At 39.5% G+C, this 23,057-nt stretch overlaps 1 long non-coding RNA gene across 1 annotated transcript in view; it reads right to left on the bottom strand.

Moving 5' to 3' along the window:
- Nucleotides 1–22,461, bottom strand: part of LOC123330778 — a 35,688-nt gene extending 13,227 nt beyond the window's left edge. The window contains exon 1 of the long non-coding RNA XR_006546934.2: nucleotides 22,274–22,461. This is a non-coding gene — a long non-coding RNA (uncharacterized LOC123330778). The remainder of the gene's footprint in view (nucleotides 1–22,273) is intronic.
- Nucleotides 22,462–23,057: the final 596 nt, after the last annotated feature.

The raw sequence follows: 23,057 nt of genomic DNA, 5'->3' as shown, positions 1-23,057 counted from the left end.
CAGGTCTTAACCTACCTTTCTATCCTACCATGTACATACTCTTTAGAGAACACGTGTCCACACAGCGTATTGCTGCACCAGTAATTCTCAACTGACTGTTGTGGTGGTGGAGATTTACAATGTGTGGAGACATTTTTGGTCATAAAAATGTTTGGTCACCCTGTCATAACTGGGGAAGGGTGAGGGCTGCTACTAGAAGCTAGTGGGTAGAAGCACGGAATGCTGCTAAACATCCTGCAATGTACAAATTCAGTTCAGTTCAGTCTCCCATTCACATCCAATTCTTTGTGACCTCACAGACTGCAGCACACCAGGCTTCCCTGAATATCAAAACTCCTGGAGCTTGCTCAAATTCAAGTCCATCAAGTCAGTGATGCCATTCAACCATCTCACCCTCTGTCGTCCCCTTCTCCTCCTGCCTTCAATCTTTCCCAGCACCAGGGTCTTTTCCAATGAGACAGTTTTTCTCATCAGATGGCTAAACTATTAGAGTTTCAGTCTCAGCACCAGTCCTTCCAATGAATATTAGGGCTGATTTCCTTTAGGATGGACTGGTTGGACCTCCTTGTAGTCCAAGGGATTCTCAAGAGTCTTCTCCAACACCACAGTTCAAAAGCATCAACTCTTCGGTGCTCTCACATATGCGACTACTGGAAAAACCATAACTTTGACTAGATGGACCTTTGCTGGCAAAGTAATGTCTCTGCTTTTTTTTTTTTTTAATTTTATTTTATTTTTAAACTTTACATAACTGTATTAGTTTTGCCAAATATCAAAATGAATCCGCCACAGGTATACATGTGTTCCAGTCATAGTTTTAATCCAAGGAGCAAGCATCTTTTAATTTCATGTCTGTAGTGACCAAATGCAGTGATTTTGGAGTCCATGAAAAAAAAGTCTGCCCATATTTCCATCTATTTGCCATAAAGTGATGGGACCGGATGCTGTGATATTAGTTTTTTGAATGTTGAGTTTTAAGCCAACTTTTTCACTCTCCTCTCTTTCATCCAAAGCCTCTTTAGTCTTCTTCGCTTTCTGCCATAAGGGTGGTGTCATCTGCATATCTGAGTTTACTGATATTTCTCCTGACAATCTTGATTCCAGCTTGTGCTTCATCCAGCCTGGCATTTCTCATGATGTACTCTGCATATGAGTTAAATAAGCAGGGTAACAATATACAGCCTTGACGTACTTCTTTCCCATTTTGGAAACCAGTCTGTTGTTCCATGTCCAGTTCTAACTGTTGCTTCTTGAACTGCATACAGATTTCTCAGGAGGCAGGTAAAGTGGTTTGGCAATACCATTTCTTGAAGAATTTTCCACAGTTTGATGCGGTCCACAGAGTCAAAAGGTTTAGTGTAGTCAATAAATATAGTAGAAATTTTTCTGGAACTCTCTTGCTTTTTCAATGAGGAAATTTGATCTCTGGTTCCTCTACCTCTTCTAAATCCAGCTTGTACATCTGGAAGTTATTGATTCACATACTGTTGAAGCCTTGCTTGGAGAATTTTGAGCATTACTTTGCTAGTGTAAGGGATTTGATTTAGGTCATATCTGAATGGTCTAGTGGTTTTCCCTACTTTCTTCAATATAAGTCTGAATTTTGCTCCAATGGAAGTGACAAATAGATTCAAAGGACTAGATCAGATAGAGTGAGTGAAGAACTAAGGACAGAGGTTCATGACATTGAACAGGAGGGAGTGATCAAGACCATCCCCAAGAAAAAGAAATGCAAAAAGGCAAAATGGTTGCCTGACGAGGCCTTACAAAAAGCTGAGAAAAGAAAAGACACAAAGGCAAAGGTGAAAAAGAAAGATATACCCATTTGAATGCAGATTTCCAAAGAATAGCAAGGATAGAAAAGAAAGTCTTCCTCAGTGATCAATGCAGAGAAATAGAGGAAAACAACAGAATGGAAAGACTAGAGATCTCTTCAAGGAAATTAGAGATACCAAGGGAATATTTCATGCAAAGATGAGCTCAATAAAGGACAGAAATGGTATGGACCTAACAGAAGCAGAAGATGCTAAGAAGGAGTGGCAAGAATACACAGAAAAACTGTATAAAAAAGATTTTCACAACCCAGATAATCATGATGGTGTGATAACTCCCTAGAGCCAGACATCCTGGAATGTGAAGTCAAGTGGGCTCCACCATACCTGGGATTCTCCAGGCAAGAACAATGGAGTGGGTTGCCATTTCCTTCTCCAACGCATGAAAGTGAAAAGTGAACGTGAAGTCGCTCAGTCGTGTCCGACTCTTAGTGACCCCATGGACTGCAGCCTACCAGGCTCCTCAGTCCATGGGATTTTCCAGGCAAGAGTACTGGAGTGGGGTGCCATTGCCTTCTTGAGATTAATGCAGTTGTGCAGTAATTTGAATATTCTTTGGAACTGCCTTTCTTTGGTGTTGGAATGAAAACTGACCTTTTCCCATCTTGTGGCTACTGCTGAGTTTTCCAAATTTGATGACATATTGAGTGCAGCAGTTTCACAGCATCATCTTTTAGGATTTGAGTTATCTCAGTTGGAATTCCATCACCTTCACTAGCTTTGTTCATAGTGATTCTCAAAGCACCCAGTTGACTTTGCATTCCAAGATGTTTGGCTCTAGGTGAATGATCACACCATCATGGTTATCTGGGTCAATAGATCATTTCTGTATAGTTCTTCTATACAAAATTCTATATAAAATTCAAATTATTGCAAAAATTGGACTCAAATTGAAGAAAGCAGGAAAACCACTAGACCATTTAGATATGACCTAAATCAAATCCCTTACAATTATACAGTGGAAGTGACAAATAGATGCAAGGGATTAGATTTGATAGAGTGTCTGAAGAATGATGGACAGAGGTTCGTGACATTGTACAGGAGGCAGTGATCAAGACCATCCCCAAGAAAAAGAAAAGTAAAAAGGCAAAATGGCTGTCTGAGGAGGCCTTACAAATAGCTGAGAAAAGAAGAAACACTAAAGGCAAAGAAGGAAAGGAAAGATATACCCATCTGAATGCAGAATTCCAAAGAATAGCAAGGAGAGATAAGAAAGGCTTCCTCAGTGATCAATGCAAAGAAATAGAGGAAAACAATAGAATGAGAAAGACTAGATATCTCTTCAAGAAAATCAGAGATCCCAAGGGAATATTTCATGCAAAGATGGGCTCAATAAAGGATAGAAATGGTATGGACCTAACAGAAGCAATGCACCAGGCACCCCACCAAAAAATTTACTGAACTCAAAATGTCAAAATTGCTGAATTTGGAAACACCTTCTCCAGACCGTGGGCACCTATCATAATAATTTGACATGAAATTTATTTTTAATTGATTGACAATCGCTGAATACTCCCTTTTTCTCACCTTCCCTTTCCTCTCTCTCTCTTTAAGAATTTGTACTGTAAGTAGCATAACTGACTGCAGGTTTAGTTTTTTAAACATTTTCATACCCTTGCCTCAGTGGATCATCAAACTTCACTGTACCAAGAGGGGAAGTAAAGTATAATAACAGAAATATTACTAGGCTTAAGGTCCAGGTTGAATCTGAATTCACTTATCAACTGTATAACCATGGGAAATGCAAAAACCACACTGAGTCTTAGTGACTTTTTATTGCAAAAATGATAGTATAAGATTGTACTTTTTCTTATCTCAGTTTGAACTCTAGTACTTGGGCTCAAACAGAATGGCAGCATTCCCATATTACACACCAGGAGACTGCAACTCAAATAAATTAATTCAATTTCCCACTGTAATATGATCTATAATATCCACAGAAGAGGACACTGATCTCAGAGGCACTCAGTAAGATGAGACTTCAGTCTATTGAAGAACTTTTTGCTTCATCATTATTATCATTAATTTGTAGGTTCATCTCAATGTGAACACAAATATTACATATAGATAACTGAAACTCAAATGGACCATTCACTTTTTCCCCTTTTTAAGTTGACAAATGGCCTTACCCAGGTGTGGAGGTGAGCCCGTATTCACATCATGACCCTAGCCTGAAAATATAGTTCTTTCATTTTCTTGGCTATAAAATGTGGTTTTTCCTTCCTTACACCTTCACTTTCTGAGCTGCTTCAGAAACACATCTGTTTTCTATCTGCTGAGAGAGGAAAATATGAACGTTTTATTATCCCCTATATAATCTAATGCATTACATTGCCTATGGACTGTATATTTTGTAAAAAAAAAAAGAAGAAGAAGAAGAAGAAGTCAGAAATCTCTAGAGGTACAAAGACAGATCTAGAACAGACAGCTTCCATGAACAAGCAGATGCCAGGGACATCCCTCATATCTTCCAGTGGTCAGGCTCAGAGGTCCAATCTGCTCTTTTCAAGACTGACAGGTGATCACTTAATCCCCTAACAAATTTTATTTATAGAGGAGCATTTGAGATTGCCAGCCACCTGCACACATCTGTTTGGAAGAGCCAGTAAGGTCTGGATAGCAGCCTCATTCTGTAATCAGTGAGAGAAGTCAAAATAAGTAATGGCTGGATTCAGGTCCTTCAGAGTATCTTCCCTGGACACAGCCAAGGCTCTCTCCATTGTTTTATCAGGCTGCTCTCTAGACAAGAAGACCACCATGAGAAAGGCCACCCCTCTAGTGTTATTATGCTGAAAGAAAAGCCTTCTCAATGCCCAACTTGTCATTTAATGAGATCCCAAATACTCTTATGTCCAGTGATGAACTTTAGTCTTTTTTGTTATTATCCTTTCAAAGAATAAAAATATCCAGTGGTCAAGTCCAAGTTGATATCACATATTTTATTTTATTCAATGAAAATTCATCTTTTGAACTATTTCCTTTTGGATGGATCTCTAGGAAAATAATATTCTAAAGAAGAAACAAAAAAACCTTATATGAAATTGGGCAAAATATTTGGGCAAGTAATTCATAGAGAAAAACATATGAATGGACAATATATGAAATATTCCCAATCCTTTTGATAACAAGGGAAATAAAATTAAAATTCAATAACATCTATCTTTACTCCCATCAGATTGGAAAACATTAAGAAGTTTGAAAATGTTAACTTTGGGCAAGACTGTGAAGAAAAGGAACTCGTGTCTATTGTTGGTGATATAACTGATTTAAGCTCTTTGAAACAGATAGATCAATAGCCAGCCAAGCATTTTTCACCTAGTGGTAAGATTCCTCAGTGTGCATCCTATCAGTATTGTTCTGTTTAGATCTATGGTAAATATCAGTGGATAAAAGAGCATTATTCCAACGTTTCTGGAGAAGATCCCTGGGGAGTCAGCAGGGGATAGGAACTAGAGCTTATTTGAGAAGCTCAGACCCCAAAAGAAGACACAGCTCTTCCATCACAATAGGAGAGGGGGAGAATGGCTACAAGAAGATTGTGGGTTTTGAGGAAGGCCTCATCTAATGGCTTTTATTTGGTCTACAAATTGTAGAACAGGTTGAGGAGAGGATGTGCTAAAGGTTTGACAAGAACCCTGGTATTGTCTATTTCTAGTTGAGAGCAGGAAAACTGCTTATTAGAAAAATAATATAGTAAAATTGTGAAGCAGTATTGTGGGGATAGTGTAAAGATCAAGGAGGTTCATAAACTGGTGAGCTGAGACTCAGCTCTATCTGATCCTAAAGCTGATAGCTCTTCTTGCCTTCCTCCCAAGGCTAATGGTTTCTTTCATGGCACCCACGCTGGCACTTCAAAGCTGCTGCCACTTGCTTTCAGTTCATTTCTTCTTCCTAATCCCTGCTCATAACTCTCCATTCTCTGTCCCCATGCACATCTTAGTACACATTCCAGAATTCTCAGTAAACGACTGGGAAACTCCCTAAGTCACAGCTGTGCAAGTTGGCACAGGGGATTTAAATTGCACAGAATGACATCTTGAAGTGTGATTGGGCTTCCAGTTTTATGTTTTTGTTATTGGTGCACACTTATAAAAACAAAGGTGAATGGTTTATTTTAGAGCACAGTTTCTCTAGAGGGAATTAAACACTATACACTGCAGATGGGAGATAATGCCATATATTTTTACACAGCTACTCAATATGTTTATCCTATATTTTATAGGGAGGTGATACATAATATACATGTTTACATAAACATGTACATATGCATGTGATGTATATACATACATATGCTCTGGAGAGTAAACAGAGGCACATAACATACATATATGTATACACATATTAATGTATCTATACATGTGTATATATAGGTATGTGTGTATTTTATGACCTTCCCATAAAATATAGAAGAAATACATTGTGTCAGTATAACAAAAATACACAGTCTTATCTCCCTTCTACAGTGTATTCCATTCCCTTTTGTGAAAATAGGTGCTCTAAGATAAAATATCTTTGTGATAAGGAAAGAGAGAGAGAAAGGATATTACAAAATATTTACCATCTAGCAAGGAATGGGCACTGACAGAATAGATGGTAGCTAAATCATTGCTTTAGCCATACTAGGCACACTGCTGAATGTCAGCCCTGCCTGTGTGTTCCCAGGACCACACAATGTGTAATGCTGGATCCAAAATAAGATACAGACTTCTTATCAAGAAACTACAGATCTTGATAATGCAAATAATGGAGGTCACCATTTCTGCATTAAAATGAATCACCTATGAGGGCTGTATGCTTTGGGTTTTTCAGGGTAGTTCTGATTCGAATTAAGACACAACTGTCTTAGTCACCAGACTATTCTGAAATCCCATCATTTCATTTTGTTACCTATACTTCATATACATCCTTTTACACCCAGCAGTGGCACAGAAAACTTTGTCAGCATTTTGATTTGTAGTTCAGGAGGTAGATTCCCGTAGGATGGATAATGGTGATCTACCTTTTATCTGAACATGCACATATGTGTTTCTTTTTTTTTTTTTCCCCAGAGAAAGGCACTAATGCATAGGCAATAAATTCTAAGTAAAGGCTTATGATTTCAAGTCTCACAAACTATTCTCTGGACCTCTCCTGGACTTGAACCAGTCGATTGACATGAATAGCTCCCAACACAACACTAACTGCTGAGAACTCTCCTGACTAGCAGATAAAAGACCAGATAGATTGATGAATGCAAATAGGCAAAATAAAGATAATGCATCTCTATGACCTTCAGATTCTCTTGATTCACCTCTCCATTGGAGGAACATAAAAATTTTCCTGAAAAGTATTTCAAATATCATCAAGATATAGGGGGAAAAACAAATTAATTAACAGTAAAGCATTGGTATGGAATTCTGATGACTCTGAGATTGACATGCTGACGATTCAGATCAGTACAAAAGAATGCAGCGTAACTATCTTCAATGCATAAAAGCATCAGAACCCTTTGAAAGTTGTTATAAAGCTCAGTTTTCATTTTTGGATGAAAATCTTATGGCCTTTAATGCAATCAGTTTCTTCAAAAGAAACATAAGTTCAATACATTTTATAATGAATTATAAATCACATAATGAGGACAGTAGCAGCATTAGTTCATGTACTAAGCATTCCCATACAACAATGGCAGGCTGAACAATGCAACACAAAGTGCACTGAATCCCTGACAATGCTTCCTTAGTTTACTCAAAGAAAAAAAAATATTAATATAGATTGTGATGAAACAGAATTTGGGGAAGGGTAGCATCTGGTAAATAGAAAGGAGAGAAGAGGATATCTGATGAAATTAAAATATAGAGAAGATGAGTGAGCATCAGCAAAGACTCAGGGCAGTAATGATCAAGCACACTTAGAAGTCTTCCATGCTGTCAGGATGACAAGGGTAATACTGGGTTTTGTTCCTAGCTCTTCAGTTCAGTCCAGTCACTCAGTCCTGTCCAACTCTTTGCGACCCCATGGACTGCAGTACGCCAGGCTTCCCTGTCCATCATCAACTCCCAGAGCTTGCTCAAACTCATGTCCATTGAGTCAGTGATGCCATCCAACCATCTCATCCTCTGTTGTCCCCTTCTCCTCCTGCCTTCAATCTTTCCCAGAATCAGGGTGTTTTCCAATGAGTCTTTGCATCTGGTAACCAAAGTATTGGAGTTTCAGCTTTAGCATCAGTCCTTCCAAGGACTATTCAGGACTGATTTCCTTTAGGATGGACTAGTTAGATCTCCTTGCAGTCCAAGGGACTCTCAGGAGTCTTCTCCAACACAATAGTTCAAAAGCATAAATTCTTCAGCACTCAGATTTATTTATAGTCCAACTGTCAAATCCATACATGACTACTGGAAAAACCAAAGCTTTGACTAGGTGGACCATTGTTGGCAAAGTAATGTCTCTGCTTTTTAATATGTTATTTAGGTTGGTCATAACTTTTCTTCCAAGGAGCAAGCATCTTTTAATTTCATGGCTGCGGTAACCATCTACAGTGATTTTGCAGCCCCCCAAAAATAGTCTGTCACTATTTCCATTGCTCCCCCATCTATTTGCCATGAAGTGATGAGACCAGCTTCTACAGCATTACTGGCTGGGGCATAGGCATGGATTACTGTGATATTGAATGGTATTCCTTGGAAACGAACAGAGATCAATCTGTCGTTTTTGAGATTGCATGCAAGTATTGCATTTCAGACTCTTTTGCTGACCATGATGGCGACTGCATTTCTTCTAAGGGATTCCTGCCCACAGTAGTAGATATAATGGTCATCTGAGTTAAATTCACCCATTCCAGTCCATTTTAGTTTGCTGATTCCTAGAATGTTGACGTTCACTCTTGCCATCTCCTGTTTGACCACTTCCAATTTGCCTTGATTCATGGACCTAACATTCCAGGTTCCTATGCAATATTGGTCTTTACAGCATCAGACCTTGCTTCTATCACCAGTCTCATCCACAACTGGGTATTGTTTTTGCTTTGGCTCCATCCCTTCATTCTTTCTGGAGTTATTTCTCCATTAATCTCCAGTAGCATATTGGGCACTTACCGACCTGGGGAGTTCCTCTTTCTGTATCCTATCATTTTGCCTTTTTGTACTGTTCATGGGGTTCTAAAGGCAAGAATACTGAAGTGGTTTGCCATTCCATTCTCCAGTGGACCACATTCTGTCAGACCTCTCCACCATGACCTGTTTGTCTTGGGTGGCCCCACATAGCATGGCTTACTTTCATTGAGTTAGACAAGGCTGTGGTCCATATGATTAGACTGGCTAGATTTCTGTGATTATGGTTTCAGTGTGTCTGCCCTCTGATGCCCTCTTGCAGCACCTACCATCTTAGTTGGGTTTCTCTTACCTTGGATGTGAGGTATCTTTTCACAGCTGCTCCAGCAAAGCACAGCTACTGCTCCTTACCTTGGACGAGGTTGCGCCTCATCCTTACAAGACCTTTTAGAACTAACACCCAAAAAAGATGTCCTTTTCATTATAATGGACTGGAATGCAAAAGTAGGAAGTCACGAAACACCTGGGGTAACAGGTAAATTTGGCCTTGGAGTATGAAATGAAGCAGGGCAAAGGCTAATCGAGTTTTTCCAAGGGAACGCACTGGTCATAGCAAACACCTTATTCCAACAACACAGAAGAAGACTCTACACATGGACATCAGTAGATGGTCAACACCAAAATCAGATTGATTATATTCTTTGCAGCCAAAGATGGAGAAGCTCTATACAGTCAGCAAAAACAAGACTGGGAGTTGACTGTGGCTCAGATCATGAGCTCCTTATTGCCAAAGTCAGATTTAAATTGAAGAAAGTGGGGAAAACCACTAGACCATTCAGGTATGACCTAAATCAAATCCATTATGATTATACAGTAGAAGTGATAAATAAATTTAAGAGACTAGATCTGATAGACAGAGTGCCGGATGAACTATGGATGGAGGTTCGTGACATTGTACAGGAGATAGGGATCAAGATCATCCCCATGGAAAAGAAATGCACAGAAGCAAAATGGCTGTCTGGGGAGTCCGTACAAATACTTGTGAAAAGAAGAAAAGTGAAAAGGAAAGATATATCCATTTGAATGCAGAGTTCCAAAGAATAGCAAGGAGAGATAAGAAAGCCTTCCTCAACAATCAATGCAAAGAAATAGAGGAAAACAACAGAATGGGAAAGACTAGAGATCTCTTCAAGAAAATTAGAGATACCGAGGGAACATTTCATGCAAAGATGGGCTCGATAAAGGACAGAAATGGTATGGACCTAATAGAAGCAGAAGGTATTAAGAAGAGGTGGCAAGAATACACAGAAGAACTGTATAAAAAAGATTTTCACAACCCAGATAATCATGATGGTGTGATAACTCACCTAGAGCCAGACATTCTGGAATGTGAAGTCAAGTGGGCCTTAGAAAGCATCACTATGAACAAAGCTAGTGGAGGTGATGGAATTCCAGTTGAGCTCTTTCAAATCCTGAAAGATGATGGTGTGAACGTGCTGCACTCAATATGCCAGCAAATTTGGAAAACTCAGCAGTGGCCACAAGACTGGAAAAGGTCAGTTTTCATTCTAATCCCAAAGAAAGGCAATGCCAAAGAATGCTCAAACTACTGCACAATTGCACTCATCTCACACGCTAGGACAGTAATGTTCAAAATTCTCCAAGCCAGGCTTCAGCAATACATGAATTGTGAACTTCAAGATGTTCAAGCTGGTTTTAGAAAAGGCAGAGGAACCAGAGATCAAATTGCCAACATCTGCTGGATCATCTAAAAGGCAAGAGGGTTCCAGAAAAACATCTATTTCTGCTTTATTGACTATGCCAAAGCCTTTGACTGTGTGAATCACAATAAACTGTGGAAAATTCTAAAAGAGATGGGAATACCAGACCATCTGACCTGCCTCTTGAGAAACCTATATGCAGGTCAGGAAGCAACAGTTAGAACTGGACATGGAACAACAGACTGGTTCCAAATAGGAAAAGGAGTACGTCAAGGTTGTATATTGTCACCCTGCTTATTTAACTTCTATGCAGAGTACATCATGAGAAACGCTGGGCTGTAAGAAGCACAAGCTGGAATCAAGATTGCTGGGAGAAAAACTAATAACCTCAGATATGCAGATGAAACGACCCTTATGGCAGAAATTGAAGAGGAACTAAAAAGCCTCTTGATGAAAGTGAAATAGAGTGGAAAAGTTGGCTTAAAGCTCAACATTCCGATAACTAAGATCATGGCATGTGGTCCCATCACTTCATGGCAAATAGATGGGGAAACAGTGGAAACAGTGTCAGCCTTTATTTTGGGGGGCTTAAAAATCACTGCAGATGGTGACTGCAGCCACTAAATTAAAAGATGCTTACTCCTTGGAAGGAAAGTTATGACCAACCTAGATAGCATATTCAAAAGCAGAGACATTACTTTGCCAACAAAGGTCCGTCTGGTCCAGGCTATGGTTTTTCCAGTCGTCATGTATGATGTGAGAGTTGGACTGTGAAGAAAGCTGAGTGCCCAAGAATTGATGTTTTTGAACTGTGGTGTGGGAGAAGATTCTTGAGAGTCCCTTGGACTGCAAGGAGATCCAACCAGTCCATCCTAAAGGAGATCAGTTCTGGGTGTTCATTGGAAGGACTGATGCTGAAGCTGAAACTCCAATATTTTGGTTGCCAGATGTGAAGAACTGACTCATTGGAAAACATCCTGATGCTGGGAAAGATTGAAGGCAGGAGGAGAAGGGGACGACAGAGGATGAGATTGCTGGATGGCATCACAGACTCGATGGACATGAGTTTGTGTAAACTCCTGGAGTTGGTGATGGACAGGGAGACCTGGCCTGCTGCAATTCATGGGTTGCAAAGAGTCAGACATGACTGAGCTACTGAACTGAACTGATGGGACCAGATGCCATGATCTTAGTTTTCTGAATGTTGAGTTTTAAGCCAACTTTTTCATTGTCTTTTTTCACTTGTTTCAATAGGTTCTTTATTTCTTTTATTCCTAGCTGCCTGATATATAGGAGGTACCCAAAAAATCTCTTGTTCAATTTATTGATTCGATACAATGTGGATTGAATTCCAGACTAAGAAATGTAGCCATTATCTTATATGCAAGTAATGGAGGTGGGTGGATGGGAATTGCTTCCAATAATAGCAGATAGCTCCTATTGGACAAACTTCTACAAGAAAGCAACCATAAACTCTTGAAAAAATAAAAAATTCAACCACACAAAGGCTCCTAGAAGGGAATAGGAGAGAAAATGGAGTAGGAATTGATACTTCAAAGAAGGGCATGGCTTTTGTGATGATTAGTTTTATGTATCAACTGAGTCATAGAGTTCTCAGCTGAAGATTATCTCTGGGTGGATGCTAAAAGGGTGTTTCCAGGTAAGATTAGCTTTTGAATCCATGTATTCTGTAAAGTCCCCATCTTTCACAATGGCTCAGTGGTAAAGAATTTGCCTGCAATGCAGGAGACTTCCACGAGGCACAGGTCCAATCCCTGGGTTAGGAAGGTCCCCTGGAGAAGGAAATGGCCACCCACTCCAGTATTCTTGCCTGGAAAAATCCCATGGACATAGGAGTCTGGTGGACTGCCATCCATAAGGTTTCAAAAGAGCTGGGCACAACTGAGCAGCTAAACAACAACTCAGTAGAGTAGATTGCTGTCTGCAGTAAGGATTGCATCATCAAATCTGATGAGAAAATGGATAGAACAAAAGGAAGAGTAGGAAGCAATTCAACCCTTTTTCTTCCTACTTGCCTACATGTGCTGGGATATCAGTCTTCTCCTGACCTTTGACTGGAATATATATCATTGGTTTTCCTGAGTCTCAAGCCTTTGAACTGGCACTAGAATTACTCCACCATCCTTACTGGGTCTCAAGCTTATAGATGACTGATCACAGGACTTCTCAGCCTCCATAATCATGTTAATCATGTACACCAATTCCTCATATGTGTATATCTACCTATCTACTTACGTGTTTCTCTTTCTCCAAGAATGCTAAAACAGTTCTGGGTGAATACTCTGTTTCTATAAGTTATCTGAAGGAGATAGGTCCCCTTGTGCATGCTACAAATAGGCAAAGCTTCAACAGGAATTCTACAGTCTTACTGGACTGAAAAAAAAAAAGTAAATGAAAAAACATTTAAGCAACTAAATTGGGGGAAGAAATCCTGGAAAGGAGAAAGCAAGAGATGGAAAGCCTGCAATACTGTATAACAACTCTTCCCAGATCTCTGGATGACTCTTGAGCCAGGTATATACAAAGTGTATTTCAAGTAGTGCCTCTACAACTAAAGTAAAGGCCTGAGAACAGATGGCCAACCAAGGAGGAGACAGTTTACAGTTGAATTCAGCTACGTTAACTTCCAGCTTAAAAATTTCTCAATACTTTTTGAAAGAATATGACAAAATCCATAATCCTAAAACACTGAAGTGAAATGGCTAGGATAAGAGCTAATTTTTTTTAGCATACAAAGAAAGAAGTACATTCTTTTAAAGGAAAAAGAAGATAACCTTGAGATGATCTAATGTTTGAAGTAGCAGACAAATTTTTAAAGCACTTTGTATAATTATGCTTAAGGAAGGAAAAATACGCTCATAAGGAGCTAAATATCATAAATCTCAGCATGAAAATTATACAAACATAAAATAGATATCTGAAATATACAAGGAAAATCACTGGAGAAAAATGGGCTTTAAAAAATGGAGATAACAGAAGGAAGTCCTGATGAGGACAGACCACTAGAAACAAATCTGAAGGATAGAGATAATAAAGATTGAAAAAAAAATGAACAGAACCTCAGAAACCTGTGGGGGCAATATAAAAATGTCTAACAGATGCACAATTGGAGTCCCAGAAGGAAAAGATAGGCAGAATTGAACAGTGAAAAATAAATTAGAAGAAACAGTGACCAAAATTTCCCAAAGTCATACAATTATAAGTTCTACAAGTTCAGTGATCCATGTGTATAATAAATACATATACTACCATATCATTTCACATGAGCACCAAACTACAGAAAACCAAAAAAAGAGAAAATTTTAAATATGGATGGGAAAAATTACATGCCATTTAGTTTTTATTGGTTTTCCACTAGATAAAATGGAGGCCAGGAAAGAAATGAAATAATGTCTTAAAAGTTCAAAAAGAAAAAAGAAATATGCATATGCACACAGAGAAATCTATCATCAGTGAAAATATTCCTTCAGAGTAAAAGTAAAATAAAGGCTTTATATTTTTTTAAAAAAGAACATTAAGGAAATTGTGCAATTAGAAATGCTAACATCTTCAGGCAGAAGTAAAATTACGCCAAATTAAATTTGATTTTAAAAAATCAAATATTTCAGATTGGAAAAAAAAAGAGCAGTCATTGGAAATGTTTAATGGAAATGGCAAATGTATGGAATGAAGAAGATCAATGAGGGTCTTCAGGCATGAGCTTGAATTTCTCTGTGAGTTTGTAATCCATTCATTAATCTGTGAAATGTTCCAAGGAAATGTAAAGAAAATTTCAAAGATCCATATTTATAGCATAATAGAATACCTGGAAAATGAAAAATAACAGAAGGCTAGTATAGAAAGTTAGAGCAAACATATAGTTTGTTTGAGTTTCCTTGATATCTCAACTGGTAAAGAATTCACCTGCAATGCAAGAGACCCCAGTTTGATTCCTGGGTTGGGAAATACCCCTGGAGAAGGGATAGGTTACCCACTCCAGTATTCTTGGGCTTCCCTGGTGGCTCAGACAGTAAAGAATCCACCTACAATGCAGGAGACCTGGGTTCGATCCCTGGGTCAGGAAGATCCCCTGGAGGAGAGCATGGCATCCCACTCCAGTATTCTTGCCTGGAGAATCCCATGGACAGAGGAGCCTAGTGGGCTACAATCCTTGAGGTCACAAAGAGTCCGACATGAAACTGAGCAAATAAGTACAGCACATAGTTGGTACATAGTATATCAATAAGGTCTTACAAAATTTTCAGAATTTAGGAAATTTAAGTTTCAGTGCAAGAGAAATTTAAAAGACATTGTTCACTTTTAGGTCTTCAGCATTCTCTGGTAAAGAAGTTAAAGGCAGGCATCTGAGAATCCCAAAAAGAGAAAATGTGGCATCAAAGTGCAGGCTACTGTTGGGAGAAGAGATGTCCATCCCCTAGCAGATCTACAGGTTCTATAGGCAAGGACACAGCACAGGGTCACAGGAGACAAGAGCTAGCTCTGATGCTAATGGCAGTGAAACGCAGGATTTCTAGTTGGTAGAGATTTCAGAGACATCATGGTTCTAATTACTATTTTTAGGAAGGAAACTAAGGCCCAAAGATGTTTCATGACATCAGATGTCAGCAAACATTTTTGACATCAAAACTAGGATAAGAACCAAGAAAAAAGAATAAAATTTGGCAACAGATAAATTATCATTAGGCATATAGAGGACAATTTATACTTTATTTGCCTAGAAGAAGAGTGGTCTAGAAAAGATGTACCATACCTTCATTTAACTTCCTGTAAATTCTGTAATTCATAACTGTTATTTTATCTGTATCCACCCTTTCTCTTTCTCTTTGAGAAAATAAATAAATAAAAATACAATGGACTATGCACTCTACTGTGTTCTGAATTTTACCAAGTACATTATCTTACATTCTCTCTCTCTCTCTATGTATCATATAAATGTTCTATATCGAAAGGAAAGAAAGAAATTGTATCTTGTTGGAGCCACTACATTTTTGTATCTTTTTTACAGCACCTTAGCCATGATTTAACTAATAGAGAAATTGTAACAAGTAAGCTGTGCACTGCCATAACAAAAACTTCAAACCATTTGTTTTTTTCTTGATGGTTTGGTGTTGTGTCGGGAGCAGCGTTAGGCATTCCTGACAGAATGGAGGCACGGCCCCAACCCCCTCTCCTCATCCCGCAGGCACGGTCCCGGGATGAAGGAGTAAAGTTTTGTGATTCTGACTTGTTCTTTCCTTTCTTCGGTTGAGTTGGCTGGAAAGAATGTTAAGGTGCTTATTGCTCTTGAGAGAAGCATGAGAAGGCACAAAGCCTTCTGAAGTTGTGCCCAGAAAATAATCTATAAAGTAACCATTGACATTTGTTCAAGGATTTTTACAAAGAATGTCCCAGGATGAGCACATAGGCTGCAGCTTGAGGCCATGGGAAGGATTGTTATCTGAGACCTGTTTGTGAGGGAAATGTTTATGACAAAGAAAGTTTGCTGAGTTTAGGGTTTAGGAATAATTAAAAATAATTAGAAGCCTTTTTAGGAGATAGTGAGCTTAGGATACTAGGGGCAAGCAGGATTTAGAAAGATAAGAAATAAACTGAGGAATGTCGTATGCAGCCCAGACATAAGCATGAGTTACAATGCAATCACAAGTAAACATGATTCTAAGAGAATCACTGAAGCAGGAACTCTATTAGAAGGGTAACAATGAGACAATAAATCTGGGGGAGGGGGAACTAAAAATGTCAAACTTCTGACCTAATGCTTTTGTCAAAGTATAAAACCTGATGCTTGAAATAAACATGTAGTCCCGTACCTCGAGTCAGAGGCGACATCATTCTTCGCCAACACTGCTCATCCCTTCAGGCTGATTCCCTGGCTGCTGGAGCTGGACTCTAGCAGTATTGAGTGGCAAAAACACAGATAGCACAGCAAGCAAGTTATAACTTTCAAAGAAAGACTGTTTCAAGACTTACTCCAAAAATACTTGTTTGAAAACCAAGGAATGAGTTTATGTGTCGGATGCTCCCTGCTGCTTCTGGAAAAATCTTATAAGAGGAAAATCTTGAGCAAGAACAAGCCAAGGAGCAGGCAAAGTGGAATGAAACTGAGCTCTGGGGACGAAGATATTCCTTAAATTTAAACCAAATGGATATCCAGATATTGGGGAGCTTTAGGGTGGAACAGCTTTACTGCTGCTGCAGCCAAAACAGCAAGTGACAAGATTCCAGACCTTCCTCCAGCATTTCCCATTAGTTTGTCAACCAGAAAATAGAAGTCAGTCCAAATAAAGACAGTATGATGGTGCCTTTTCCTCCAAGCTTGCTGCTTCAATGAACCCAAGGAATCACCACAAAAATGAAGGAGAGAGAGAAACCAAGCACAGGGGTCAGAAAATAAAACTGGTTGCAGAGGCCTCAGATTTCTGTCTAGAAGAAAGTTTCAAGTCTAGTTTGTTGCACGTGGTACTGATAGAAGCAAATAAACTGCCTACTACAGCTGAGGAAGTTGTATTGCTAAAGAGACTAGAAGCCAAGTTGACAAATGCCTGTGATTTTTCACTCCTTGAAGCAATGCTTGTCCTCTATCCCTGTGTGCATGCTCAGTCACTTCAGTTGTGTCCAAGTCTTTGTGACCCCATGGACTGTAGCCCAACCAGGCCTCTCTGTCCATAGGATTCTCCAGGCAAGAATACTGGACCGGGTTGCCATTTCCTTCCTCCAGAGGATCTTACATCTCCTGCATTGACAGGCTGATTCTTTACCACTAGCACCACCTGGGAAGCCCAAACAATTACAAAACTACGCACTTCCAAGAGCTGAATATGTTCCCTCATCAGTTTCTGTTGCATCACAAAGGTAATGAAAAAGAAGAATCTCTCAGATTGTGAAGTCAGAACGCCTGGAACATAATTGACAAGAGAGCTCCTCCCAGAGAGAAAGAGAACTTTGCTAACCAGTTGAGAGTATTTGCCATGCCTGCCTGGAAGGATTTGGTAACTACTGTGAATCACTGATTACTGTGTGCTTTCCATTTTTTCCTTTTCCTCAATGGGAATTGAGTTGAGGTATATCCTTGCCATGACATACTGGGATTGAGGGAAGGCAGATAACTCGCTGAGAAGTTTATAAGCTGCTAGACTGCAAGGAGCCAGAGCTGGGCTTGATGAAAGAGGAATCCATATCATGCACAGACATGGACTTTGAACTGGTTTCAGTAGGTGGATGAGACCCTGAGTTTTTCCATTCGAGTTGAGTAAGTTTTGAGAGGGTAATGCATGATTTTGGTTGGCTATGAAAGGCAGACAGGGATAGAGACTTGATTTTCTCTCAAATGTCGTCCCCTCTTCTTCAATAGAAACAGAACCTAAGAACATAGACATTCATTGGGTCCTCTATCTCTTTACCGGAGAAGGCAATGGCACCCCACTCCAGTACTCTTGCCTGGAAAATCCCATGGATGGAGGAGCCTGGTAGGCTGCAGTCCATGGGGTTGCTGAGAGTTGGACACGACTCAGTGACTTCATTTTCACTTTTCACTTTTCACTTTCATGCATTGGATAAGGAAATGGCAACCCACTCCAATCTTCTTGCCTGGAGAATCCCAGGGATGGTGGAGCCTGGTGGGCTGCTGTCTATGGGGTCACACAGAGTCAGACACGACTGAAGCGACTTAGCAGCAGCAGCAGCAGCTATCTCTTTACGGTGGCAAGGGCCAGTCATCTAGAGGCTATATTTCTGGTCATCCCTTGCAGATCTATGCAGCCATGAGACCAGTTTCTCATCAGTGATGTGTGAGTTGAAGTGATAGAAAAAAAGGGCATATCCCTGAGTGAACTCTTGTAGCAGAGCTGCCAGGCTGTCCTGTTCTACCTGTCCCCAGATCTGTTCCTTGAGAGAATCACTGTGTTTTATTATTTCTTTTTAACAGCATCTTAGTGCAGTCTTGCCTGGAAGATGTCATGAACAGAGGAGCCTGGTGGGCTATACAGTCCATGGGGTCGCAAAGAGTAGGATGTGACTGGGCGACTAACATTTTCATTTTTTCAGTGTATACTCTAAGCCACACAAGGAATCACTTTGATTACACAGTTTTCAAACTTAGACACTTCGTTTAGAAGCAACCCACACAAAGTTCAGTGTCTCTGTATTGTGAGCCTTAAGCAAGAGGTTGTTGGCCAAATTATCCTTACAGTTCATCTCTTTCCACTCCTCCTTACCCATTTCTTAAGAGGAGAACAACTGAGGACTGGCCAAGTTCAAGAATACTGGGTCAGGTGACCAATGAATGGGTTCTTGGAAAGTTAATGATTCAAGGTATTTAATTTCCACCTTTCTTTCTAGATCTTCCATTGGAAGATTCAATGGATAATAGAACTGGAAGGGGAGGAGGCTTGGTTTGCCCTCCTCCTCCCCACCCTTCTAACAGCCCAGCCACTTAAGAGGCAGGAACTGCAAGTCTTCTTTCTTTGATTCTCATTTGGTCCTCATTTTGCACACTTTTCCTCCCACATATCTAAATTGGTTTTGGTTATCTAGCTTTCTTTCTCTTCTCTTTTCCCCACTTTGACTTCTATTTGGGTGTTAAATCAAATTCTGTGTTTTCTTCTCTTTCTCCTGTTTTATACTGGAGAATGTGAATAAGTTCTCTGCCAATAACTTTGAATATTATATCTGCTCACTGCTATTTAGTCTCTGCATGACTTATTATGTGCGACCATAGGTACAGCCCCCTCTCTCTCAAGGATTGATTTCTTCTGGGTAGCTGACCATTTTCTCCAGAATTTTCTTTACAAAAAAGGGAAGCAAACTTCCAGGCTCCAGGCATTCCCAGCCTGTCCAGTACCACTGCTGGATTTTGTCTAACTCAAGAGAAGATATTGCTATTGATTTAGCTCTTGATTTGCAGATTATAGCATAGAAGTGTAAATCTCTTCCCACCTTGTCGTATTTCTCTTCTGATATGGTTACTCTGTATATGTCTATTGTGGATAGACCAGTCTTTTCCATGTTCCTGAATATTATATGGCATTTGAAAACTTTTCTTTCTGCCATACTCTCCCCTACTTACCACCTGTCCAAATTAAGCCAATCATTCTCTCCTTTCTTTTTTTAGAGACTTTGACTTAAATTTTACAAATAGTAAAAAACACATCTTAAAAAAACTTTCCTTGCTAAAAACTTTCTCTTTCTTACTCAACAGTATATTATGTACACTTATTCATTTAACTCATTGTTTTATCCATCTGTACAATATTATACAGCATTAATAGACAATAAATTCAGCCCATCTGTCTTGATCCAATTTAAGTACTATCTCCTTCCCAAAGTCTCCTTCAATCCCTTTGGCCCATGTGGATTTTCACATCAGACATCTTTTACACACAGAAGCTAGAGCAATGTTCAATATTGGGCTCTGTTTTACATATTTGTAAGAAATCATAATCCTTTGAAAGTAGGTACTGTACCTTAATTCTCCTTTTATCTTTGCAGTATCTAAGGCAACAAGTACTAGGTATTAAATATCATAATCCCTTTGGTTGCAAGAAGTGTCTTAAACTGTCTTAAACATCTACATCTTCCCAGTATCAAATATAGAGAATGCTCAGTATATACTCATTCATGTGAATGAATACAGGAATAAATGACTCAATTAAGCTTCATCCTCTTATTTTAGTAATATTTTAATCTTTCTCAACTCCAATATTTGAAATAAAATGTGATACCTATTAATCTCCTTTCTCTAATAAGACTGTACTTACAGAAGAGATGATAACATGTATGATTTTTGACAATAGTGTCTATTAATAGAACATAAAGCAAAAAAATGAAAGCAAAGTGAAAATCCTATAAATGATTTTTTTGGAAAGTTGGAAAACTACTTTAAAGCTGAAAACAATCTTGAAAATTAATTCTCAGGTGAAAGTAAAAAGGAAGACATTCTCTCAGAGTTCAAAACTAGCCCAGAAGCAGGAGGGAGGAGGGGGCAGAGGCCACACTTCAAGAATACTAGAAAAGATTTTATAACAAATTAGGCTCCAGATGAAGCTGCTCCTGATGTTACAAGATATCATTATGCACAGCTACAGAATGCTGGTATGCATTAATAATAAAGATCAGTGTCGCCTTCCAGGGAAAGGTAGTCTTCTTTTAATTAACTTACATTTTTCTAATCAAATTGATTGAAAAGCTTTTATCCTTTTTATTTATTTCTTTTTTACTTTCAAGCATTTTGTGCATGAACCCAGAGTATATTTATTCTTACCTGTTGGTGTTTTTTTTAATGATGACATACTTGCTTTGTGGTTGAGAAATATTAGTGCCACAAACCAGAAACAAACCAGGGAATAGAATGGGAAAACATTTTGCCAGAAGTTTTCATTTTTGTCTTGGTTTAAGGGATTTGTTAACAAAATAAGCCACTTGCTATATACAAATAAATAATACAAATATTTATTAGAGAATTAACTAGCTTACTTTCAGCATACTTACATTAAAAGAAGAGAGAAATAGAAAGAGCAGAAGATACACCATCAAATTGGGTTTTGACCAAAATCCAGACTCAAACAGCACTGGGAAGTCCCTGACACAGCACATCTGGAGTCCCAGTTGGGAGAGTCTAGGCAGCATGTCTGCTCGGTGGGTGACCCTTCAAAGATTGCAGTGTGGGGGTAACTCATAATCCCAAAGTGAAAGCCACTTAGTCATGTCCCACTCTTTGTGACCCCATGGACTATAGAGTCCATGGAATTATCCAGGCCAGAATACTGGAGTGGGTAGCTGTTCCCTTCTCCAGGGGATCTTCCCAACCCAGGGATCGAACCCAAGTCTCCCACATTGCAGGTAGATTCTTTACCAGCTGAACCACAAGGGAAGCCCAAGAATATCAGAGTGGGTAGTCTATCCCTTCTCCATCAGATCTGCCCGACCCAGGAATTGAACGGGTCTCCTCCATTGCTGGTGGATTCTTTGCCAACTGAGCTATCAGGGAAGCAGAGTTATAATCCCAGGATGGATGCAGACTGACAGTATCATCAGTCTGTGCCCAAACTGCAAGCCTGGTTTCATGTTAATGCCATTGGTTTTGTCACATAAAACTTGGAATGTTGCTAAGCCTGTGTCTTGGCTAGTCAGGCCCCTTCCAGGGGCTCAACAATCTCAAGACTCCTCCCCCGTCTTGTCTATGATGCTGCAAGTCTTGCACTCACAGCAGGCAGTCACTCCAAGTCAGGGCAGTGTCCAGGCAGGTTAGAAGCAAGGTCAGAGGCCTGCTCTGCTTTGTTTCTGAAGCCTAAACAAGATTATTTATTCAATTTCCCTAACAGAAAACCTATATAGTTCATTGCAAGAAAAAAAAAATCTTATTTTTCTACAGGCAAAGTGCATGCTAAGTCACTTCAGTCAGGTCTGACTGTTTGAGGCCTATGGCTTGTAGCCAACCAGGCTCGCCTGTCCATAGAATTCTCCAGGCAAGGATACTGGAGTGGGTTGCCATGCTCTCCTCCAGGGGATCTTCCTGACCCAGGGATCATACCCATGTCTCTTATGTCTCCTGAATTGGCAGGCAACTGCTTTACCACTGGTGCCACCTGTGAAGCCCTACAGGAAAAGTAGAAACATGGTATTCCTTATGCTAAGTTACTGAAGGGCAATTGTATGCTAAAAGAGGACTTGGGTACCTTACCCTCTGCAGTGCATCTAACACTGGTACTTCATAGGCCAGGAGAACTGCACTGGACATCTCAGGGAAGACAGTTCCTGCCAGCTCTTCATGTGTATGTGCACATATCTATGGTGGCTTGTTTTCCGACTGTGGCTCCCTGTGAAGGGTCCACCTCTTTCAGCACAAACCTTAAGTCTCTGGAATTCACCTGTCAGGGGACATCAGTGAAAATTTTTCATGAGCCTGAACATATATGTTGGGACCACTTGCATTTGAGCTGTAGTTGAATCCACTGAGGTGAATGAACTCATCTAAGGAAGGTATCAAGGCAAGAAAAGTTCTGCTTGTATTTTATCTGTATTTTTCTACAGATCTAGGATAAACTTGATCCATTTTGCTCTATGTTCTTATGCATTACATTAATACTAGTAGCTCTTTAATGGGCTTAAATTATTTACATAGCTTTGGGTTAAAAATAAGAATCATATTCTTTGTTTCTTTTTAATTTTTGTCTGCATTTCACAGCATGTGGGAATTTAATTCCAGGACCAGGGATCAAACCTGTGCCCTCTGCAGAGGAAGCAGGGTCTTAACCAAGGAACCTCCAGGGAAATTCTTATACTCATTTTAATAACAATGATGGTGGAAATGTTTAAAATCATTTATAACTGAAGCCATGAGCATTAATTATTTAGGATTAGTTACATAAGAGTTAATCAATCAGATCAGATCAGATCAGACCAGTCGCTCAGTTGTGTCCAACTCATTGCAACACCATGAATTGCAGCACACCAGGCCTCCCTGT

This window comes from Bubalus bubalis, chromosome 20 (assembly GCF_019923935.1).
Source record: "Bubalus bubalis isolate 160015118507 breed Murrah chromosome 20, NDDB_SH_1, whole genome shotgun sequence".
NCBI lineage: Eukaryota > Metazoa > Chordata > Mammalia > Artiodactyla > Bovidae > Bubalus > Bubalus bubalis.
Note: the sequence above shows the minus strand (reverse complement) of the source record. Positions and strands in the feature narration are given on the sequence as shown.